This window comes from Hermetia illucens, chromosome 6 (genome assembly GCF_905115235.1).
Source record: "Hermetia illucens chromosome 6, iHerIll2.2.curated.20191125, whole genome shotgun sequence".
Taxonomy (NCBI): Eukaryota; Metazoa; Arthropoda; class Insecta; order Diptera; family Stratiomyidae; genus Hermetia; species Hermetia illucens.
This window is the reverse complement of record NC_051854.1, coordinates 86,884,324-86,891,564: the sequence shown is the minus strand read 5'-3', so window position 1 is coordinate 86,891,564 and position 7,241 is coordinate 86,884,324. Positions and strand designations below refer to the sequence as shown.

The 7,241-nt window shown below is 40.9% G+C and overlaps 1 non-coding gene across 1 annotated transcript; it reads right to left on the bottom strand.

Moving 5' to 3' along the window:
• Positions 1–5,867: 5,867 nt before the first annotated feature.
• Positions 5,868–5,940, bottom strand: Trnaf-gaa. The gene has a single exon. It is a non-coding gene; the product is annotated as a tRNA-Phe (tRNA).
• Positions 5,941–7,241: the final 1,301 nt, after the last annotated feature.

Below are 7,241 nucleotides of genomic sequence, written 5' to 3'. Positions count from 1 at the left end.
GTATGCATCGTCACCCACACCTACCTGACCTGAAATGCATTTCAGCTTTTCCCAGGATTTCCCGAGAGGCCTGTTCACTGCCATTTCCGCCTTCCAATCACATTGCGTACGGGTGCCAGGCCTAAGCGCCGATCAACTCCTTCGTTTGTTATAGTATCAGGCCAGCGTACTTCGGTGATACGACGCAGACAGGTGTTGACTGGAAAAGTTTCGGATTTCCAAGATCTCTGTACGTGTGGAAATAGCAGATCTGCAGTAACTGCAGGTGTAGCGATAAATAACTCTGTGGGGGGACCGTCGAGCCCAGCGGCTTTACTCTATTCGAGTGATTTCTCTTCTGCGTGGGGGAGCATTCCGTATCCGCATGTTACGGTGACTAGCCATTTCATCTAGAAGAGGAGGAACCTCGCCGGATGTCATACAGTTTAGAACCGTGGTAAAGAGTCCTTTTCACATCTTCAGTTGCTCATCATCTTGAATGAGATGTCGATTATTAATGTCCTTCACAGGGCCATCGAAAGATTTGCGACATACAAACTCTTTCGCATCTACACTTCTGAAACCATTGCGCTATGCGGCATATTCCGCTTCCCTGACCAACGCACTAACAAACTCCCTTTGTTCACGACGCACACTGCATTGAGTTTACCGGGATCGAGTGCGTCGCGCCCGCCATCATTCGCAGTAGTCAATAGAGTCTCCAATCCCTTCCGTTGATCGATCCGCTTCCACGGATGCAAAACGTAAGCGACCGTAAACAACCATCAAACGATGATGTCTTTCGAGGTCGATGTCGGTGTCTCGCTTGTTACACACATCCAAGAGGTAACTCTTAAATCTGCTGCTGATCGCGAAGTTCGTGCTGTGTCGGTCACTTAAAGCCCAAATGACTTTTTGGCAAGTACTCGAACAATGTGCCACCATTGACGAGACGATGGAAGCCGCAGACATCCAGACCTTCCATCACTATGGTCATGGTTTCCGAGACCGTGCTTCCCCATCACATATCCGAGCAAGGTTTTGTCAGAGTTCACCTTGGCGTTCAGATCACCCATCACCATCACAATGTCACCTTTAGGAAGTTTCCCCTGAACTGCGTGTAGTTACTCTTCAAAGCAAATTTCCTTTGATGCGAAGCGCTGTTCAGAGTGCAAATGCAAATTGCCATTCACGATAAAGGGAAAGGATCACTTTTCGAGTCTCACCATCTTACTTCGCTTAGACTCAAAATGTCCATCTTATATCGTTGAAATTCCCGCTTGAGTTGGAGAAACCGAGCATTCTGAGGACCATCACTATCGTTGTCGAGGAGCGTATGCACATTTCAAAAACCAATCATAGTCCGTTTTCGATAGACAAAGATCTTTGGTGTAACGTCAGTCCCTATCCGAAGCGTTGTTGACGTGTCGGTAGTAATTTAAACATTTGCAAGTTTCTACCTAGTCTAAAAATGTCTATCCCTTCTAGTTGCCTTTTACGACAAGCTGGGAAAATTTTGAGTGTATTCTTAAACTCCAGTTTACAAGTTCTTCGTGGGGCGTATTCATGTGTACGTGTAGCTCTCCGTGTTGTCAATTTTTGGGCTTACATGATTCAATGTCCGTCGTTCAGGCATATTCGGTTCAAGTATTCCTGATTTCAGACAAAGGCAGAGAAGCTGTGATACTCGGTGGTGTAGAAAGTCGTTGTAAATTTCAAGAAATAATTTGGTTTAGTCTTCTTTGCGACCTTCATTGATCCAGCAGAGACTTTATTAATATCTTGACTTATAGGCTCTGTCGTATAGCAAATTGCAATGAGTAAATGAAAGTTGGCGATGGTCAAAAGACAGTTCGGACACCACCAAGACGGTCGAGATATTCCAAAAACATACAAATTTGGCGAATTTGACCGTAAAGGTCCGCCCGCAAATACTGAATCCCCATCGACGCGCACTTGCTTGCCTCTTTACTAGCGCGTCTCGGGAATGTAAAGGATCCTTTGAACACTTCAGTCCCTCACGTGCCATTCGACAAAACTTCACGTGTCCATATACCGCCGATGCATGGGTCGGTACCAGAACCTCAAAAACAACTCGCGGGATATCGCGCGAACCTGTCGGCAGATAACACGCGAGCTAAAGCTGGGAATAAAAACAGAAAAAAGTAACGGCTTGGCCGGGCAGTGTGGAGCCGTAAAACAGTGCCGCGATCGAGAGGAACAATCATCGCATCCTCAATGGAGCTTCTCCTGCCCCAGATGTCCATGAGATGCGGCTTTTATGATTCCTACCTAGCTTTGGTATCGTCAGGCCATTGACGATGTCTCTTCTCTATTAAGTGAGATTTGCAGATTAGAGAGAAGGGGAGGGGGGGGGGGGGGGATAGAAAGTGCTCAAATCAAAGATTTCAAGTTGATTTCATGTTCCTTTAATTCAGTAAACAAGAAAATCCAAGCGGTCGGTCGAGCGGGAGTTACAGGCCCAACCCCGGCTGATATATCCCTAATGGAATGCACAAAATTTTTGTTGCTTAGCCGCGGCTCGGCCGCTCGGCGAAGAGTCCCTCCACAAGGATATCCTCGCTCTCAACTAATGATCAAACGTTTGATCCACGCTCGGCGAGCAGATTTTTTCGCCAAGACACTTGCACCATCAATTTAGTAAGTACAAAAACATTTGCGAAGGCTTTAGACGCGGTGCCACTCGATTACTAATGCACGTGATCCTCAAACTGGGGGTTAACTCAAATCTTATTTCCTGCCCCGGTGCAGGAGAAATAGGCCAACAGTTCTGGGAGCTAACTTTGAAATCCCTTACAACAAGCACGATTTGATAAGAGACTCACAAAACCAAATCTCTAGTGAGCACTCAGCACGCATTCCTTCTTTGGCTGGGCCACTACCCCGTCATCGACTGCACTGCGTCCACTCGTACATTGTGTAAGCAGAGCTTCTTATGGCGCACCTGCGTCACATTTTTTTTTTTACGATACAAATTTTCAAACCGGGATGTCCGGCGTCTCGGCGTTTCGAGTTTCGAGCACTTAATCTGACCTCCTAGATTTTAGCACTCGCATGCGCAATATTTTACTTTAGCCAGCAGCAAGCGTTAGGAATGCATTTCATTATGATTAAATTTTTGTGTAAAAAACAACAAAAAACGTTAATGATCGTTTTCGAAATGTTAGAAATTTTCTATATTAACCTTGAAATATTTAAATGAATTTTAGGTTTTTGTAGGAAGTTGAAAGGTGTGAGAGTTTTTTAGATAAAAGTGTAAAAATGAAAATAAAAATGGTAATTTTTGAATTGCTATTCTAAAATAAATAAATTTCGGAATTGCCAAATAGGAAATCGAAAGAAGGGTAACGGGGATGTTGAAAGGAGTTAAGTAGGACAAGGAAGTATGCTGCATACAAGGAAATTGATCTCTCAGCCACGCTGAGACTGCAGGAGCTGCACGGAAAATTTCGGCAGGGGCTCGCGGTTTTATTCGGGAATTTTACGATTCCTTGCCAGCTCTTTGCTGATGCAGTATACGGTGGGGAAATCATAATTATTATATAATATTTGCAGCAGTTTGGTTCCCTCACCAAGGCAATGTTGAAATTCCATTTTATCATTGCCTACACTACGCTGCACTTTTCGTATTTTTTCACAATAACGGAGCTCTAGCGTGTCTTGCTCCTGCTCTTGTTTCCATAGTTAGTCACAGTCCGGGTTGCTTTGCACCCAGGAAGAAAGATTTGCTATTCCTGGACAACAGCCGTATTGCGGATACGGCCCGTATTGAATTAAGAGGGCGAGCAGATGCAGTAGCGATACCAAGCGACAGTAAGTGACCTTAAAATAATGGTCTTTTCGAGGTCGATTTCAGCACCTTTTCAGTTACGCATATTCAGAAGATAACTGGTAAACCTCTTTCTGATCGCAATGTTGTTGACTGCTTAGATGTGTAGCTGGTTAGTCCTGTGTTCGAATAATGTGCAGGCAATGAGGAGGTTGCAAAAAAATGCACCTTTCACCATTGTTGTTAGGATCGTCAAGATCATGCTTCTACATCTAATTTGTTGTCAGAACCCACCTTGCCATTCAGATCACCCATCAAGATCAGAATGTTACCTTTAAGGAGCCTTCTGTATCTTTCTCATCTATATCGGAAATCTCCCTTGGTACGTAGCCATATACCATTGTGAAATCTGGCTGTCAAGAGGGTACTCTAAGGAGTCTGTTAAGTGGTGAAATCGAAATGTGTAAAAAGCTAAAACTGAGACAAAATATGAGTTCTATGTCTCTCACTTATTTCGTATTCGAAATGTGCAATGAGAGTTAAAGTGTCTCCGACTCATTGATTATCAATGCGCAATCGGATGAAAACTATGTAATTACATAATTGTCGTGGAAGAGGTTTAGTTAAACATGTAGGAAGAGCATGGTAACACGCAATTAGTAGACGTACTAACTTGTTGCCATAACTCGCAATCATACACAAATGAGAAAATTGGGAACAGATCTTGACGGAGATCTTCCAATAATACATGTGTGTGGTGAATATGTGTGTTTGAAAACAGGTTTAGCTTGAAACCCTTCCACTTGTCCAGTTTTACGCTTTAAGATAAGAAAGGATCTCAATCGGAAATACGCCGTGAAAGAGTTAGATAAAAGAAGATTATACAAGAGTGAAGATCTCGGTCGAATATCGAGCACGAAATAAAGACAAATTGACGGATTTTGTTTGTTTTAATATTTGTGCGTTTAAATACTTTACAGAGTCCCACCATCTCATTTCACTCAGTCTCAAAATTTCTTGCTTATGTGGTCAGAATTCTAGCTCAAGTTGGGGGAAAAGCGCATTCAAGGGGTCCTCGAGGAGCGTGCACACATTCCATGACCGAAGTTTTCAATAAAGCAATGGAAAAAAAAACTTCGTCCGAGGTTGGTACAGGGCTGCAGTCGAAAAGGTAGGGGCAGTCTATTTTTTCCTTACTGCCCACACTTCGAGCTTCCATAAAAAAATATTCGACATATTCCAATGAGAAAAAAATTGATTCATATATTTAATAAGGAAAAAAAAATTGATGACGATATTCAATTAAGTAAAATAATCAATGTTTGAGGAAAGAACATTTTTCGATGTATCCGATAAAGTAAGATGACCATTTAAAAAAAAAAACTTTAGTCGAGGGTGCCACCTGTTTGCGGGTGTAGTTAGCCTGGCAGCCCTGCAAAATCTTACTCTATACGTCGAAACCTATAATTTGACATAAGATTGATCCATGAAATTGATGATTTTAGGATCACACTGAAAATCATAATCGGAAGTGACGTTATATGCATATAACTTGTGGTCAAAATTAGCTTAAATAAATGGTGGCTGGGTAGTAAGACTAAAATATATGTAAGTTGTTTTTCGATTAGTTTCCATGTACTTTAACTTTCATCATGGCTTCTCACGGAATTTAAATTTTCTCACCTCTTCACTTGACTGAGAGTTGGACACCTTCATATACCGAATTCAGTAATAACATTGCTGCCTTCTAATGAACTCGTCTTATACATACATACATATCTTATGTCATATTAAAGGAGCTCTTCGATAGAAATTATATTTGGCTAAAATACACGAGCAACATATAATAAATTGATGACCTTTTTAAATGATAGTGGGAGTTGCTTGTTCATGTTTTATATCTTTTTAACAATACGGAAAAAAGTTAATGTAAATAATCGGGAATATGGTCACCACCAGCAGTAATAACAATTTCTATATTAAGAAATGCGACAATCGATAATATGTGATAAGCGCTTGATAAAATAACTAGGACTGAAGTAATTAATTACAAATCATAATAAAGTAATAAGAAAGCGAGAAGCAAAAACTTCGCTGTTGCCGAAACCCGGGATTGAACCGGGGACCTTTAGATCTTCAGTCTAACGCTCTCCCAACTGAGCTATTTCGGCACATGAGTACCGTTTCTTCAGAGAGTACTTTCTCTCTTTTCATTTGAGTAATTCAGTTGTCAGTTTCAACAAATGCTAATAATTTCTTTCGATTTAGGGTCGGCGAAACGAACAAAATGGACAATTTCAATTAGACAATTCAACTTTTCAGGAGTGAGAGTTGATTAAGGCATAGATGTGAGAAAATTTTTCCATTCTCAAAGATATGTACAGTATTTCTCGGTTGTGACATTGAACAAGGATTTTAATCCCACTACCGGCTGGCTGTGGCGCTGGCAGAAACGTGAGGGAATATCCTTGAAAAAAATTCATGGAGAAGCTGCATCTGCCGATTCGGAAAGTGCAAATAATTTCATCAACACACTTTTCCCGAATTTGATTGAAGGTTACAAATCATCAGATATATTTAACGCCGACGAGAGTGGTCTGTTTTTTAAAGCTTTACCGGTATCAACCCTAAGCAGAAAAGAAAGTCATAATAATGGATTTAAATCGTCAAAAGATCGTTTAACTTTGCTTTTGCCACCGGTGATTATAAAAAAGTAATTATCATAGGTAAACCGAAAAATCCACGCTGTTTTAAAAATAAAATTGTGCCTCTTAAATACTATCCCCACCAAAAAGCGTGGATGACGAGGGAAATCTGGGAAAGTATTCTAATCTCTCTAGACGAGGAGATGGCCAAACAAAACCGTAAGATTATTCTGTTCGTGGATAATGCTGCATCTCACAAAACAAGAAAAAATTCTGAAAAACATTAATATTCAGTATCTACCGGCCAATACTACCTCCTTGATCCAACCATTGGATCAAGGGATAATACACTCTTTTAAAGCGTATTATAGGCAAATTATAATACGAAAACAGATTTCTGCTATTGAAAGTGGAAAGACTATTGGAGAATTTGCGAAATCTATAAATATTTTTAATGCATTGCATATAATTAAACATGCTTGGTGGTTAGTCAGACCATTGTCTATAACAAGGTGTTTCCAAAAGGTAAATAATTTCAGTAAGTTGTGCGTTTGAATTAGCTAAGTATAATACTTTCAGGCTAAATTCATTTCCGAATGTGACGCAGCACCATCTGCAGAAAATGAGCAGGAGGATATCACTGAAACCATCAGTGACTTATCAGGGGATGAATTCGACAACTACATCCGTCAGGTACGCAATTAACCAGGATTTCCGTAATTGCGTTAGGTACGCAATTAACCGGGATTTCCGTAATTGCGTTCCCCGCTTAAGAGGGTTGAAATTAGTGAAATTTTGCTGGCTCAATTAACCGGGAAATACTGTAT